Source organism: Calidris pugnax, unplaced genomic scaffold, assembly GCF_001431845.1.
Source record: "Calidris pugnax isolate Ruff unplaced genomic scaffold, ASM143184v1 scaffold44, whole genome shotgun sequence".
NCBI lineage: Eukaryota > Metazoa > Chordata > Aves > Charadriiformes > Scolopacidae > Calidris > Calidris pugnax.
In genome coordinates this window covers 570120-587298 of record NW_015094506.1, presented here as the reverse complement: position 1 = coordinate 587298, position 17179 = coordinate 570120, and the positions used below count along the sequence as shown (strand labels likewise).

General features: G+C 41.8%; 1 protein-coding gene across 1 annotated transcript in view; it reads right to left on the bottom strand.

Annotated features, from left to right (window-relative positions):
- The window catches only part of RFX4 (regulatory factor X4), a 77270-nt gene extending 72806 nt beyond the window's left edge, over positions 1–4464 (bottom strand). The window contains exon 1 of the mRNA XM_014963424.1: positions 4392–4464. The gene's annotated coding sequence lies outside the window, so the exon portion shown is untranslated. The remainder of the gene's footprint in view (positions 1–4391) is intronic.
- Between the last annotated feature and the right edge of the window lie 12715 nt (positions 4465–17179).

Here is a 17179-nt window from a genome sequence, read left to right as displayed (position 1 = left end):
AGGTGTTTACACGTACAGCAGCTATATAGCACCTCAGGGAGAAACCCATTTGCTAGGACCAGATCTAGTGTGTTCACACCACTGCCAGTAGAAGGACCACCAGCATTCCAAAGAAAGGTGCTTAGGTAGGTAGGAAAGCTGGTACTCATCCCAAGCTGAAAGCAGGTAATGGCTTAGTTGCAAGTAAAACTCTTGGCAAGGGAAAGGCCTTTGAAGAGATTCAAAACTGGTATAATCTATGTACTAGAAAAATAGTATTTCTTGGCTCCTAGGTATTTCAGAGAAAGTTCTTCTCAAACTCCATGGAAATTTCTTTGCTAACAGCTCTGTCTTTCTCCTTTCAAAATTCTCTTTCAAAGCCACCAGAACTGAGTTCTGTCTTGTAGCTTGTGCATATGTTTGTGGCTTTCCCTGAACTTCCTCTGACTCTGCTATCTGTCTTTAAATCCAGCCTGAGGGATTGCTAGCTTCTTTGAGCAAGACATGGAGACAATAGGAGCTAGGTTCAGCACCTCTTTAGGCACACTGCCTTAAATACAGTAAGCGGAACATCCACAAGGTGAAGACCCGCATTACAACACCTTTTTCTGAAGTATTGATGTTAAGTCTGTTTGCCATAACTGAAGTGGAGTTAAAGCTCTAATTTCCCCTGCAGAGATAAATACAAGACTCCTGTACTTTCCAGTGTTGTTTGCGTGTCTCTCCAAACCACTAAGGAGCTAACATGTTATGTCATTAATAGTTTTATACAGATAAAATCATTCCCTTAGTTCAGGCAGCTCCACATCTTTCAGAGGAATAGCCTCTTCCTCTGTAGCCCCTGCAATCCAGGTTCTGACTATTATCAAAAGGGATTTGCCCTTAGCTAAAATTAAGTGATAGTAAAAAGCTACCTTGTCTTTTACTTACACGTAGCCATAAAAAACATTTGGGCTCATTAGCATGTATTCCATGCTTTTAAAATAGTGTGGTTTTTCTAAAAACCCCCTGAGTCACATGGGAGCATAGTTCTAACTGAGTAGGTATGATTGAAAAATAATTTTCCCCAAGGAAAATGTCAGTTAAGTGTCTTTTTTTAAGTGGTTTTTTTTCCAATGGAAGAGCAAGATACCTAGTTCAAACAGAAGAAAAAAGAAACTACTGAATAAATCTTCCATTTCAGCCAGTTTGAACAGAGATTTTGAACACTGCTTTTGAAGTGCAAAGAGTAGACTGGATCTTTTCTTTTATCTTATATGAACTGTCTACACATTCACATTTCTAAATATGCAAAAAAATTTGGAATAGCAACCCTTCCACTTCATCATGTAACGTCATGACTCCTTCCCTACAGGACTGAAGTTGAAACTTGCATAAACCTTGAATTGTATTCTTCTAGACCTCTATTTTAATTTTGGAATCTGGCTCAATGCACAGTACACAGAATACGTTGTGGGTTTTTTTTAGTTATTACATATGAGGATGTACCATTCCCTTTTCCTGTCAATCTTTTAACTAACATATAGAGTCCGAATCTGGTGGAAGGAAAAATGTTTATAAAACTGGAAGCTGAAATAAAATTTACCTAGAATTTTTATATTAGAGTAAAAAAAGCTGTGTTTTGGGAGGGATCATAAAAGGTGCCAAGAGGGTAAGAAATGGCCCAAGAAGAGCAAAATTATGGGAATTCACAACTGTGAGACATTGCTTCCCTTCACAATGTAATGCAGGCTTAGAGGCCTGGGCATATCTGGATGAGAACAGAAGGTTGCAAGGGACCTCTGTGGCCTAGAGTATGGCTCTGTAGCATACTTCAACTATGGGAAAGACAACCAGCAAAACTATTACTCTTGTCCTAAAACCCTATAAACTCTAAAAACATCCAGGAAAAAACAGTCACAAGAGCAAGCACGATACTGAGTAACAGCATTATCATTTCACAGGGCAAGTCACAGCCTTCACTGGATGCAAGGCCAAACAAAAAAAAAAACCCCTAACCCACCACCAAAGCCACATTTCCTCTGGTAGAGCCCAGCCAACAGTTACCTAATGTATTAGAGACAAAAAACTTAACAGTCAAGAGAAAGATGGATGATGCCTTGGCTGCAGATGAAGACTGGAGCTCCACTGACAACAGCAATTTGACCATTGCTCTGAAGAATTCAAAGAGGTTACATAGGTTTTTCTGAAAACATTTTGCCTCCTGCTGTTTGTAAATGTATGACAGAGGCTGGACGAAGAGTGACACAATGATTTGGAAATTTCTTAGTTGGTGTGTGGGCACTGTTAGAGGAATGTTAGAAAGTACTCAAGGGCTGGAAAGGAGCACATAAAGCAACGACTTCTAAGGCAAAACTTCTAGTTTGTTCTGGATTTCACAGATTATTGCTCTTCTTGCTGCTGGGCTTATTTTTCTTTCCTACTCCCCCTTCACCTCCACCACCTCAAAAGCAAGGATGACTTTTCAGGTGGATTAATTCTCTTATCTGCATTGCAGAAATGCTGGTGCAAAGGAAGCATTTGGAAGAACTGGCTATTAAGAAGGAAGTTTGATGAAATCAACTCTCATTTTCATTTGGGTTTCCATTACATACTTTGACAATATCTTCTGCACACAAATTGTGGGATAAATTAACTTACATATTTGTTTTATCTGTTCTAAATTTGCCACCTTTCATTATCATCACTTGCCCCTTAATTCCAGTACTGGAAAACAGAATGAACAAAAATCCTATCTTCTTAATGCCATTGTCTGAAATATCTGCTCTTGCTAACCCCACACAGGTCCACTTCTTATTGTCCCTAGGTATGTGGAAGTTTTACCTGAAAACCTTATGAAATTCATTTCACTGATGCTACTGAGAAAGCAATGGAAAGAATCTGTCATAAATGAGAAGTGACTGTAGACTCTTAATAGGTTTGAAATTCAGGATTCAACCCTATTGACTTTAGTGAGCTTTTCTTTAGATTCACAGTTCTACACAGTATTGTCAAGGTAGTTATTTAGCACGACTAGCTATATTTTTAAAAAAATCATGTCATAATTATAAGTCGCATTCTATGTTCTGTTCTAGATCTGTTACCCTATATGGGTTGTAGCAAAACCAATGATAGTTTGTTATATATGCTTTCAGTTTAAATGTGAGCATGAGTCTTGTAAAATGCAAATTAACAAGCAGATGTTTTTTGATTTTCATTACAATTCACTAAAATTACCAAAATTTTATTTTTAAAGAGAAAATAATTTATAATTCCTTAATTTTTAAAAACCAAAAACCCCAAACATATCCAAGTTTTATTAACTGTCTTTAAGGATTCTTATTGACTGTCCTTAGCTTGGGAGTCATGAATAAATACCATTCTCCTTCAGAAGAGTTACTGCCTGAAAACAGAACCTTAGATAAATAAGAGTAGGGCCTCAATATAGCCTATTCCTTGATCCACTAACACACTGTGCTACGAGGCACGTAATTTTACTGTGACATCAAAATAAAGTAGTTGTCTTAAAACACAAAAGATATAAGAAGGACATTCAGCAATTAAGAAGTGATTAAAAATATATTTTCCAAACTTATGTGCTCAAATATTATAAAAATGTGAGTCTTTCTGAATTAAAGAATCCAGTTTGCATTAATAACCTGTAACATGAATTAACATAACAAATACAGAGAGGAAGACTAACATGGAGAGTATTTTGCTTTAGGCAAATTAAGTAGAATAGGAATTGCATAAACAGGGAAACTAAACATGAAACTAAAAATTGTCTTACAATTTGAAAAGCAACAATTAGGTTATTTTAAGGTATTCTGGGGTCTTTTCAATTACCTAAACCTCAAGATATAAAATTACTCTAACTAGAAGAGTTAAGAAAAAATAGCTATTTTAAAATCAGCTAGATTTATAATTGTTTCCTCTCTGTGACTAAAAAGCAAGCAATATCGTGATTTAATAAGTGATTTTAATAAAAAAAGTCTGATTATGTTTAATTCTTAAAATAAAGAATTTATATGTATGATTTGATATAGTATTATTGAAAAACAGCACAATTTTCCCTGTATTTCAACTGCATGGTATTCATCAGTGAAAAGCAAAACCAGATGGTTTTACTCATGAGCTAATACTAACAGCACATATTAGAGGTCACCCAACCTTTACTCAATGACACACAAATTCTTCTGGTTATTTTAACTAATAGATAGTGTTACTTTTAAATACAATATTTAAAATTACATTTTAAATAATGCAAAGTAGAAAATACTCCAGAAAAAAAAAAAAGAACTATTGGACGTGTCAAGTGAGTTGACTCTAAACTACAGAGTACTAAAAACATCACCAAGATATTGCAACATATAGCAAGAAATTAGCACTTGGACTCATTCACACTCATTTTAAATGAATGACAAGTTACTTACTTTCATCGTTAGAAACATTCCCCAGAGAGGTGTGACTGGAATAACGTTTGTTTTCACTTTCATTGAGACATCGTTCAATCCAACTCTCTGCAAAAGAACGAAGATGCTCTTTTTGGTGTGTTTGTCTTTGCATAAAGATATAGACTTCCAACATATAAAACTAAATAAAGCATCGGTTTTCAACAGATGGTGTTCTGTAGCATTTCTGTTAAAATGTGGTCAGTCTGAGGTTATTTAGCAAGAAAATCTGTTCTTGCTTTCAAACTAAAGTGTTGCTTTTTAGTTTCATTGTTTGTTTGTTTTTAAACAACAGAGGCTGAAATGCTCCCATGCACATCACAAAGCTCCTCGGGATATTCTCGCCCTTCCCCATCACATGGTACATTAAAAAAAAAATCATCTCATGTGTGCAACATAAATTAATGCAATTTGTGTGTTTCAAAGGCTTAGTCTGGCAAAGACTTATGTACTTGAGCATTTCCACTGGCTTTGGAAGAACTCTTCACGTGTGTGAAATCAACCATTCATGTAAATTTTTGTTACAGCAGGGCTCAAACAGTGCACTCTGAAGTCCAGTCCTATGACCCCATTCACCCCGGTGGAGTCCCAGGCCCTACCGAAATCTTTTCCATGCTGGTACGAGCCCGACATAGCGAGTCAGCAGCCACTGAGCTACTTGAATCTTTGTCACTCCGTGGTGGGTGCTCAACCACTCCTGTCCCCCCTCTTTCTCACTTCCAATTTATTCCCACCAGTCAGATGAGGAATAGCATTATATTGATTTGACTCTGCTGTTCCTCTTTCTGAAACCTCTAACATACATCCCCTGGTGACTTTAGAGGATGTACCAGGCTCAGCAGAATTTACTGTTAAGGGTTGTCAGGGAAAAAGTTGCACCTTCCTATGTGCTTCCTTGGACAAAGTATGAAATACGAGTACTTGAATTTGCCTGGAGTCCCTGGATGTTGCTACCCTTGTAAGATGACCTCCCTCATAAGATTATTTTTCAAGGGCGTACATACACATGGGAAGAAGTGAACTTATGCTCACAGTGCTCCCTGTGGTCAAAGCAAGAAAAAGAAGGGACAGGTGGGAAGTTTGCAAGGTAACCCTGCAAGTTATGACAGGAAACAACCCCGCTGAGCGAAGAAACCCACAAGGACTAAGGGGAAACAGGCCTGGCCGTCAGCAGACTGCCGGAGCCAGAAACACCTTCAAAGACACGGAAATGGCTGCAGATTCCTTTCCATAAGCCACCTGCGCCAAGATACATTGGGCTACCAACACAGTACAGAGAAAGCCCAGCCCAGCAGCAGGCCTGAAGGGAGAGCAGGAGCCCAGCGTCTTGGGAAAGCTGCCCGTATGGTTTATAGAAGGTAAAAGTTGCCATGGATTCATTTCAGCACTTCATGCCAATAAATAAACACAGCAATAGTCACAGCCAAACACATACCGCAGAAAAAAATGCTTTTTAAACCCAGAGAGTTGCACAAACTCATGTATATTCCTCTGTACACATTGCACTGCCACACCAAGGGGCAACAGCACCTGGGTAGGACTTCAGAAAGGTCTGCTGAGAGCCCGTCAGGGCTGATTGCCAGGCCCTGCCACAAGACTCCAGGTACCGTTGCTTTGTGCCCGTCTGGTTTTCAGGCAGTGTAAGAGAGGCTGTGGCGGCTCCAGGCCATTCCTTTCCCTCTGCCCATTTTCCCTGTGGTAATCAACACGCTGCAGGGCTGCCGTTGTCGGCACAAGCACGTCCCCACGTGTGCCTTCCTCACACACCATCAATCTGCCCCGCACCTACGGAGCCTCACGACCATGCTGCCTCTTCGCTAGGAAGGAACTCCTCTGAAAAATCAGCGAAAAATAACTCTTATTTTCAATAAAAGGATTGTGGGATATTTCTTCTCCCATCAAATTCAACATGGCTTTGCACAAAAATCACTTTAAGGCTGCTGACACAGCAACATAGAACTCGATCAGCTCCCACTCGGGTACCGGCCCAAAAGCCTGCGGTGACTCAGGCTTCGAGGCTTTCCCTTCTCGCGCCGCTCAGCTGCATCGGGTGGGGGGGTAGCACCTCCTCCTCTAAAGGCCAACACAACGAGATGGCTGCTTCCTGCCAGATTTCTTTCGCTGCCCTAAAACTGAGCTAATAGAGTCTTCTCCTCTCCCGTCTCAGTGCCGCGAGCCGGGGGACAGGAGCTGGGATCCTCACAGAACACGATGAGGTGAAGAGAAACTTGCCACAGAAGAGGACAACATCGGCGAGAGGTGCAGGAAGCCTTGGGAAAGATTATGCTACCTCCTCCTCCTCCTCCTTTCAGTGCACAGCCATGGCTGTATATAATTCCCTTGGCTCTGAGCCCAGCTGCAGGGAGTAAAAGCAAAGGCGGCTGCCATTAGCGCCAAGGAGAGACCGATGCCCAGCTCTGCCCTTTCTTTTCCTCCCGGCGCCCAGAGCTGGGAAGCTGGGATGCATCCTCTTCCCTCAGCAGCAGGGAACTGGCAGCAGCCATCTTTAGTCATCTTCCCTGCCTAAGTAGTAGGAAAAACAACTTTTTAAGTGTCGCTCGATAACAATTTTCACCGCCCTTATTCACGTACTGTCTTTGATAACTAAGTATATGCCCCTTTTTCATTGTAAAGCAAACATTTTACACTACAAGACAAAGTCTCTGGAGTAGGGCGCAGTTACTGTTTAATTATGTGCTGCAACTCCTTTGGTCCTGAATCACCCCAGTTCAGCTCGCTGCAGCCTGAGTCTGGCTTTGTCTTTGTGGCCTTGCATTTAAATAGCTGATAGAAATTCTTCGAGCCTGAAAAGATACATGACCTGTCTGGCAGCAAAGAATGAAGAAAACTAACTCTTTTGAGCAAAAATGTCAGGGAGTTTATGGCAAATTTGTCAAATTATTTGGCGCATCACAAAATGCAACAAAACCAACTGGCTATTTAAAGGCTGTATTATCTCAAACTGAGTGATGTAATTATAAATAAATACTAATAAGTAGTATAAATAAATACCAATAAGTAGAATTTTTTTACTGTTTGTATAAAGAAAAAAGTTTTTACAAATCTTTTAACTCCCAATATTAATAAGAACACCTTCAGGCATTAAAAGAAAATACAGCCACAGTTGAAACTGAAAATATTCCCTCCAGGAGCCTACAGATCCCAGACACGATAGCACCTGCCTAATTAATATTAGAAAAAATTAAAAATAATTTTTAAAAAAGAGAGAAAGAGGCAGAGCAAACAAAACAGAAAGTCAAAACTAAGTCTGTTTTTTATAAGTTCTTTCAGAGTTAATTCTGGGTAGAGCCCTGTACACATCGAATGCTCCTGTCCTCACGACACACTGCACTGGTGTCTGTCCCAGGGAGTCTGGATGCAGAGCCAGAGGAAGAGACCCATGGCTGACCCTCCCCATCTGTAGCTGGAGCCTTCATCACTTGATCCCAAGGCTGATGCAAATCACACTACACTGCAGCTCTAAACGGGCATCAAGTCACAAGGCATGGAAGATTTTATACGATTAAAGCCTAAATTATTGCACTTGGACCTTACAAACTTCTCATAGGCAGAAATTCACATCAGGAACTGTCACAGGCTAACAGAGGGTTCAGTGGTGATTAAGCAGAAATGCATACCAGACCTAATAACAATGATGAATCGTCAACACAAAAAGTAGAACCCCCAAATTTCTAGTGGGGAGTGCTTGTGAGAACAAAAGAAAATGCGTTCTGTCTCATACAGGGTGTAATTTTACTCACTGTGTCTTCAGTGTGTCAAGTCTTAAGGCATTTCCCCTCCTTACTCCCTAGAACTTCTTCCCACCCTGAGCACCAGAATTGTACCACAGCCTCAGGTGTACCAGCACAGTGCTTTGAGCAAGGATCAGCACTAGCCAAAAAATATCCAGGCAAAATAAATAAATTAATATCCAGTAGTAAAATATAATGTAGTCACACACTGATAACTCTGTACTGTAACAAGATACAGAAGCTATTACAATCTTGTTAGCAAAAAATGCAACTAAGGTGTAATTAATGGTGTTTTGAAGATGGACATTTAAATACTATATCAAGTATTTAATTTTGCAAGGATCAAGAGTAAATTATAATGAAGCACACAACTATGTCCCTCAGCCTTATAACTTTTGTTATATAATTTGGTATACCACTAAATACGAATAGGTCTTCCACAGGGTTCCAACAGGAGGGAAAGGAGATAGCTATTCAAATAACAATTTTTCCAGTGTCAATTTTTTGATAGAGTAACTTATCATGATGCAAACAAAAAATATAAATTGTTCCCAATGAAGTGCTGAAAGATGGATTTAAAAGAACTACGGAACTAGTTCTGGCCCTCATTTCACCTCTTTTCTCTTTGGTCCTAATCTGGCTAAGACTGGCACGTACACTGAACTTCAAGCATGGGAGTACTCCACTTAAATGTTTCCCCCATGCTTTTAACAACAGAAGTTTAAACTGAGCTTGTTTTTAAGAACTGCCAGAACGGAGGCCTGCATGGCTTTCCCTTGTCCCCACCACAGCTCTTCACACCAAGAAGCCTATTTTTATTGGTATGGTGCTTCAAACAGGCTGGAACTCCCCAGAAAAGAGGCAAACACATGAGAGCTGCTCAGGGGCAGGAGTTTTCTCGAACTATCAGGAAAGAGCAGCACAAACTGCTTTTTAAATACCTCTTTGACAAATTATTTTCACACATTACCTCCTTCAGAAGGAAGGATTTGCTCCTGGAAGATGCCTTTGAAAGGCTTCTCCCTACAGAGCCTCGTTCGAGGCGAGAGAATACAGCAGAGGTGCCTGCATACTGCCAGTACGTTTAATGAGATAATTACTCCGTCTTGCTTGTGTAATGGTTATTGGCTTAGCATATTCGCAGCCCAGAAAAGAAAGCATTCATTGCTCCCACATGTGTGTAGCCACAGCGAGAGCAGTGAGAAAGCCACCTGGGCTCCGCTCTGCAGAGGGGCAGAGGAGGAGGGCCTCATCGCAAGCGGCACTGGCTTCTGCAGCTGCTGTCCTGCCAGAAGGGTTAAGAGTTGCTGCAGTATTAGCACAACCTGTAATCACAGCCTCTTCTGGCCTTTGAGAGCCACCGTGTTCTGTTCAACACCCAGGCAGGATGGCAAAAGCAGCTGGAGAGGTTGCACCCCACAGCTGGGAGGTGAGCGTACCCAGAGCCTCTGGCTGCAGCCCTGTGGGCACATGTGTGCATGCTGAAGGGAGATTAAAAGATTTTACAGACAGAATGGAACTCTGTGGTCATCTAATCTGAGCTGCATTTTGCCTCACCTCATTACCCTGCAGTGGTACTGACTGCACTGATTTCTCCCTGTTACACCATATCCTCTGATCTGGATACGGTCGTATCACTGGCATAATTTTGAATCGCTATTTTTTACTGAAATAGTAGGAATGTTCGTGTTCTAGAAACATAGCGGGGGCCTGTTGTAATCCCAGTATCAGAGCCTGAACAATCACCATACACTTATTTCACTACAACCCTAGCAGCTGCATAGAAATCTCTCATACACCTTCAGTTCTAGATGGGCTCCCGTACTCTGAATTTTAAAGCCATTTGCCAACAAGGATGACAATTCACCTAGTGTTCTGCACAGGGCCCAACATTTCTTCCACTGAATTTTGCTTGTCACTGAAATAGACACCTCTGGAATAAGAATTAGAGATTTTTCAGGACCTGAAACTACTACTCGAGCCATGTACCAAATTGGATGGTGCAGCTGCAACAGTCCAACTCCTTATTTTTATTCACAGCTGTTTTTACAATTTTTCCCCCGCTTCTCAAGGCAAATGTATAAAAAATGAGAAATTAACTGTGAGCAAAGGCATATAAAATGTAGATGATGCAAATACAAAGGGACCACCAAATTTTAGTGGATTTACAAGAGGACCTGTTGGAAAAAATGAATACTCAGAACTGATGGCAGACTTAATTTTACAGTTCCTGTGACAGAGGAGGAACTCCTGTTGTGCGTATGGAGTCTTAGCACCCCTCTGAGTTATTTCTTCATCGTTCTCAGAGGGAAGAGTTACTCATCTCTTCCTGCAGCATCTCTGCCAAGTGTCTCAGTACCAAGTTGGCCAGCAATACTGCCTGGCTGCTCATCTGATCTGTTAGGCCAAGAGAAAGTGGTTGCAAAGAGCAGGTGAAAGCAGTACCTCAAAAGCTCAGGAGGCTGACCGAAGGTCATGGAACCTCCCGTTTCTAGCTTGCTAGCCCATGGTACTAACCAGATATGATATTTGCCACAAAAATTTTCAGTGGTGTTGATGGGATGATATTCTATAGCTTTTCTTTTTTAGGAAAACCACTGCTACCCTGACAGCTTCTTCTGTTGTCTGTCTCAGAATAAATGCTGAGGTCTGCACCATCCAGTGATGCTTTTCTCTGCAGAGCTTGTCTTGATGAACATGGTCTGAGACATGCCACCACCCAACAAACCCTTTGTTCATACTGTCTGTGTGGTACCATTGCCGTGGACAGAGAAATTCTAACCTCTACAGATGTTAAATTCATGATGTCTGAACAGTCTGTGTTCTTTGACTGTCCGTTAGTGTGCTGCAAAGCTAATTTCTAACTGCCACATGGATAGAAGTAAAGCAAAAAATGAGACAGTACATCTAATATTTTCTCTGGCGCAAGTTAAAACTGCACCTTACAAAACTTCAATGTCTTGGTTCATTTAGTCATATCAACTTCGCAGACAAATCACTGCCTTGAAACAATCCCTTAAAGGCAAAAAAGACTATCCCTTTCTGTCAGGGGTAATGATCAGGAGATAAACCTGAAGTCAGACCCTCAAACTATGAAAGCCTGCTCTAGTACCGGCTGCACATCACACCTGCTCTGACTAGAAGCAGAGGATTCACGTTCTGAACCTCCCATACACCTTGCAGCACAGCACTGCTGGTTATAGGTACATCTGCCACGCGAGAAGAAAGCAAACAAAAATCACCCGTTCTCTGAAACCTCCATCTGCTGTAAAACCAAGACCTGAGCAAGATTTCCTAGCCTGGCCTCTGCACAATGCAATGAAAAACTGTGTGCCTGTAACATGACAGGGCCTGGCAGCCACCAGCGCCCATGGAGGGCATTAAACTTACCAAAATCAACAAAAATTAAGCAGAACAAGCTATTAAGGACAACTAATCACACAAATGGGGATTTTCTAAGATTCAGGCTTTCATAGGTGATGTAATCTCCCTTCTCTCCATGCTCAAATGAAAGGTTTATGAGACCATATCAGGGCCATTGTCCAACTGCTGTTCCCTCCGATTACTCTATCACATGGAGTTCATGTCCTCGTTCACAAAACAGCTCCTCTTTGACCATTGAGGTGGACCTGCCACACAGAGCCCGATTTTGTTCCTTGCTGCCTTGGCTGACAAGGCACATATCCTTCAGTTAGTGCTCGCGAGCTGCCAGGAACATCTTCAGGCTCCACAGGAAATCATGCCAGTGTCCTCCTCGGTCGGTCCTGCATGGCCATCTTCTGTTCTTCCAAGAGACCTGCTCCTCAGGGATGACAGTGACACATGGCCTTGGTGCAGATGGTAGAGCTGCTACTCTGACAAGCTGCCAGATACCTTGGTGCTTTGTTTGCTAATCTAACTTTTTATTTCATTTCCAACAGGGCAAAATGTCAGGCACTCTTGTTGTAGTCCTTTCTTTTGTTCTCATTTCTTGGCATACAGTTCTCTTGGAACTATTTCGGGGTTAATGGACATTGGTCCAGGGCACTTACTAGATGTTGGCAGGAACACTTTTGTCCTTTTTCTATGACTTGTGATTCTGGTGAAGCATCGTGAAATTCACTATGATATCACAGGAATTGAATCTGTAAGGGTTCTTTCATTTTGTTTAACCAAGTCTTCCCTCCTAGTACTGATTTTCTCTTAACCTGTTTAATAAGGTGTATTAAAAATTTTGCATGCTGTGTTTAAATTGATATAACAAAAAGCACCAAGGTTAATTGTCTTATAACTCACCTAGAATACTTGGGTAGGAAAACTGGAATTTATGAGATGTTACTTTCTTGTTACTCTGTGTACTGTGCAGAGGTCCATCTAAATGTGATACTTTCACTGAAGTACTCTGTCAACAAGATTCCTCATTAAGAAGCTGCATCCCAAATGTAGATCAAGCACAGACAGGAGCTCTAGAATACAAGATTCCTCTGCATGTTGATTCTGGCATTTAGGGCAGCTTCTAACCTGGATCAGACAGGACTTCAAAGTCCTATTCCCTTCTCTGGAATCGGTTATCGTGTTGCTACCCTATTTCCAACTCAGCATGCATGTTAATTGAGAGTAGCCATTTCCCTCTCCCAGTAATACACAGATGCTATCTGTCACTTTATTTTGAAAAGTAAGTTTCACCAGACCCATAAACAGCCTCCTGGTTTTTGCCGTATCAAGGCCATTCCTCATTTAACAGAGAAGAGAACCTCACCTGGTCCAATTTCACTGTAGTGACATTGCCTCACTTTCACCTATGATCATTTAAGCTAGTGACACCAGTATCTGACCAGTTCAGCTCTCCCAGGGCAGATAACTTAACACAGGTGTGCAACAGGCAGCCAACCTTTCCATCAGAAGGATAATCACACATAACACATGCTTTCCCACACCAGCTCTGCATACAGCAAAGCATACCCTCATGCTTCTACGCCATAAAAGACAGTCTCTTGATGGCGTTTTTGCCCCAGCTTTCATTAACTTTTTATGGATTAATGTAAGGCACACTACAGATCTGATAAGAGGAGGGTCTTCACTTCTGGGTGCCTATCACAACATCTCTTATACTCCTACCCTACAGCAGACTCCGCTCACTAGCTCTTGGGTTAAACATTCTTGGCTGCTGCCATGGTCCCTCAGCTCACCAGTGTGCATGACAAGACAGGCAGTCCCCAAATCCTTAATTCAGCCCTACTTCACCAGTGCAAAAGGCTGGAGTCATTTGGCTGAGCAGGAAGTCTGCGACTCAACAAGAAACAGGATTTGCATCAAATGCACGAAATGCTTCTCTCTGCCTCAGGAGCCGATGACTCCAGCAGACAAGCCAATTTGGCGCAGAAATGGTAGTACATCACTAAGATGGGCCCACAATGATAACAAAACAAAAAGATGTGAGGCGGGTGGGAGATGCAAGAAAAACTGGCTTTGGGGCTCAGGGAGGTGAGAGAAGAGAGAGAAGGCTGGCTGTTTGAAAGGACATGAAAAAGGAATAGAAAGGAAACAAAAGGAAGGATGACAAAGAAAAGAGCATGGTCAAAAATAAGATATAGGAGGAAAGAGCAACTACAGAGTGATTTTTTTCTTTTCATCAAGAGAAGAGGTCAGCTCCTGAAGGGATGGAACTATGAGAAATATTTCTCATAAGAAACAGCATCCAGGCCAGAAGACTGAAGGAACAAGAAAAAAAAAGAGATAGACACAGATGCACAAAGGCAACTCAGGTGTCAGCACCTAATCACAGCAGTAAGAAAGAGACAATGACGACTGAAGAGGACTGTGAATCAAAGGAAAGAGATACTGTATTTATTGAAATGGTGGCCACTTTTCCTCACTTATGCACATCTATTCCAAACCTAGCAGTTCTCACTACTGTTGAAGGATGCAGCCATGACATTACTAACAACCTTTTTTGGGAGCAAATATGGCACTAACTAGACAGAAACAAATTTCTTTCAGCTCTCATCATGCACCCAGAGAATATCTGCATCCCAAAACTAGCAGAGAAGACATTAATAAACCATCATAGCATGCTCCCACAAAGATTGGTACCTATCAGAACCAATCTGTGTATGCAGAGAAAGCATTTCATGCTATTAAATTTACAGCATAAATGTGCTCATTGGAAAGTCTTCACTCAGTCCTGAAGTGCCTAGAATTACAGATTTCTAAACCTTGTATGAACTTAGTCCCTTCCATGCTGTCTCTTCCTTTTCCTTAAAAGGTACTATGAAACTAGACCAGTGCTTTTAAAACTAGGAGCCTGGCTTTTCTGAGAAGTCTCTAATCTCCTCTGAACAATATGCAAAGCAAACTCAGGGAGGGAACATGAGAAAAAAGAGAAGTCTTCTTTCCTTCTCCTTTTTTTTTTTTGCCTAAGACTCACCAAAACAAGAGTCTAGTATTGAATATTCAGCGCTGAATACTAACTGCTCAATAGACGGTCTGTTTGCAGAGCTCAAAGTGGAAATGACCCAGCAAGGAGGAGAGGTGAACATTCTGCTCCATCCATGTGATTAAACCACTCTTTAAATGCAGTCCTCCCCAGTTCTCCCCACCTTGTTACAATGGAGGCCATTTGCTACCCCTACCACAACTCATTTTTTAAAAAAAATGTTTGCATTAGAGGGGCCCCCGCACCAGTATTGTCCCCGTGACTCTGTGTTTAAGAGAGGAATGTGAGCTCCAACGTTGGGAAATCTGTGCAAACCAGCCAGTCCGACCAGAGGGATCTGCTATTGCCACTGCTTGGGAATAAGGAAGCTGGGCGTCCCAGCCCTCAGCCTGCACAAGGCATGGAGTCAGTCTCACCTAGCAGCTGCCTTCTTCTGCTGTGGACCTCAGAGCTCTCTTAAGCTCTGAGTTAGTGCACTACAGTGTCACACTGTGAGCACCCAGGATCTCCGTCTCACACGCAGCACTGGGCATAGGTCCTCTCCTGCTGACTTTGGGATGCCAGGTGTGTTGGCCAGCAAATCTTTGACCCACTGCTTGGCCAGGTCTGACATACAGAGCCTCAGAGCCAAAGAGCTGTGCTGAGGCTCTGCAAAGAAGCCCATTCCCTCCAGCCACCAAGAGATGCCTGCTCCTGCCCAGGCACCCAGGGAACAGCCCCGGCAGGAGCAGGCATCTCTTGTCACCAAACACCATGCTACTGCTGTACCCTGACACATAGCACTTGTGGAGCAGGACTCCACTTCCACGTTTGCTTGCACAGTATTTTCTTACTGTGTCTATCAGGTCCCTGTCACCTACAGGACCAGCTAGGAATTTTTGTTTCCCCACATTGCTTAAGTTTTGTAGGGGGTAGAGGAATAGCAAGGATTTTACTTTCCTCTGATCATCAGAGATGGGAACACCCAAGAGCACAGTACCTATAAGCTATGCTGCGGAAGCTAACAGCATTAAATACTCGTTTGCTTAATTAGGACATGCAGCCACATGTTCATCATTAAACTGAATGTCAGATAAGGTGGGAACCACACAAATCAGGCTGTTGAGGATTTTATTCTTTTTTCTCCTCTGAAGGATAGGATTAAGCCTACTTCCTATGACCATCCACAAATTTTATTCAACAAATGGCCTGATTCTGCAAGATGCTAGAACATTAGTAAAATATACAGCCTTTCCTGCTTGGCCTCTGACAGATAGGAGCTTTTGATCTTTTGCAGCAGGTTGCAGCTCAGTTACAGGGTGCTGAAAAGTGTCATGGGTTGTGGAAAGGATGTTCTGTCAGGCCTTTCTAATTAGGTATGCATTGCTGTCACCATGGGGGAACCGAGCTCTGGGACACAGGTGGTTCCTCCCAGCTCTGGGTGACCACTCATGAGACCCCACTTATGAACTGGGCTCCCCCTCCGTACTGCCTTTCCTCAGAGGCAGCCAAAGTAGATTTAGCACTTCTGATAGAGTTTAGCAATTAATAATATTCTGGAAAAAAATAAAATATTAATCCTTCTATCATTGCGTTTAGTGGTATCTGTATTTACCCCTACATTTGGCTTTTTCCACTACTTTTAAATTCCCCTCACCACTGCATTTCTGGTGTTATATTGCTCTACAAGTTTAGCACAAGCCAGATCTGGATTTACAGATCTACACAAGAGCAGAAAGCTGCCTGTTTTGTTGACATGGAGGTCTCATTTGCAAACTTATATTTGCATGTAAGATATTTTTCATATAATGAGTTTAACCAACTTAGTGTGAACGTCCACAAGTCTTGCACCAAATAGCCAAATCAGTAAAAATGGCTGCACTGAAGGAAATACAACAGTCTGATAGTATTATTCTAAGGAGCAAAAGTTTAAAAAGACAAGAAAGAGGTGAGCACCAACAAGCAGTTCCATTTCTAGTGACAGTATTCTAAAAAAAAATAAAAAAAGGCAATAATTCCTAACACTCAAAACTTATAGTTCTTACTTCCAGGCAAATCTCTTTTTTTCTAGACACAATCTCAGCAAGCAGATACAAAACCCCTAGAGAAGAGGATTTTGTGTTTTGAGGTGTTTGAGTCTATGCCTTGGGGTTCATGGAGCCCAGAGCTCCAGTGGGAAATTTCTCAGAGCGATGACCACAGCATCAGGCTTCAGCAAGACTAGAAAACCAACAAAATCCCCACGTACATCATCAACCTGCTGCTCTGAAATTAATGCTTCAAATTGCCAGGGCTGTAACTTTCAGGGACTCGCTCATTCGGAGAGCATTCCATCTATCTGAAATGTATTGTTTCCCATCACCATAATATTTGGGATCCTACACAAAAATGCTCAGGATAAGCTGCTAATTAATTGCAAACCCATCACTCATAGCTGTGAGTCAGCTCCTTAGTTCCTCTAACAAGTTTCATCATAGAGAAATTAAGTTCACTTACCGATAAAAGAAAACAAAGAGCTTAACTGTAGCTGAAGTGAAGGAAACGAGACAGCGCTGAGCCCAGCATTTTAGTCTTGAGGCAATTTAAACTGGAAATGAGCTTTTTCTTCCTTAGTAGGTACAGAG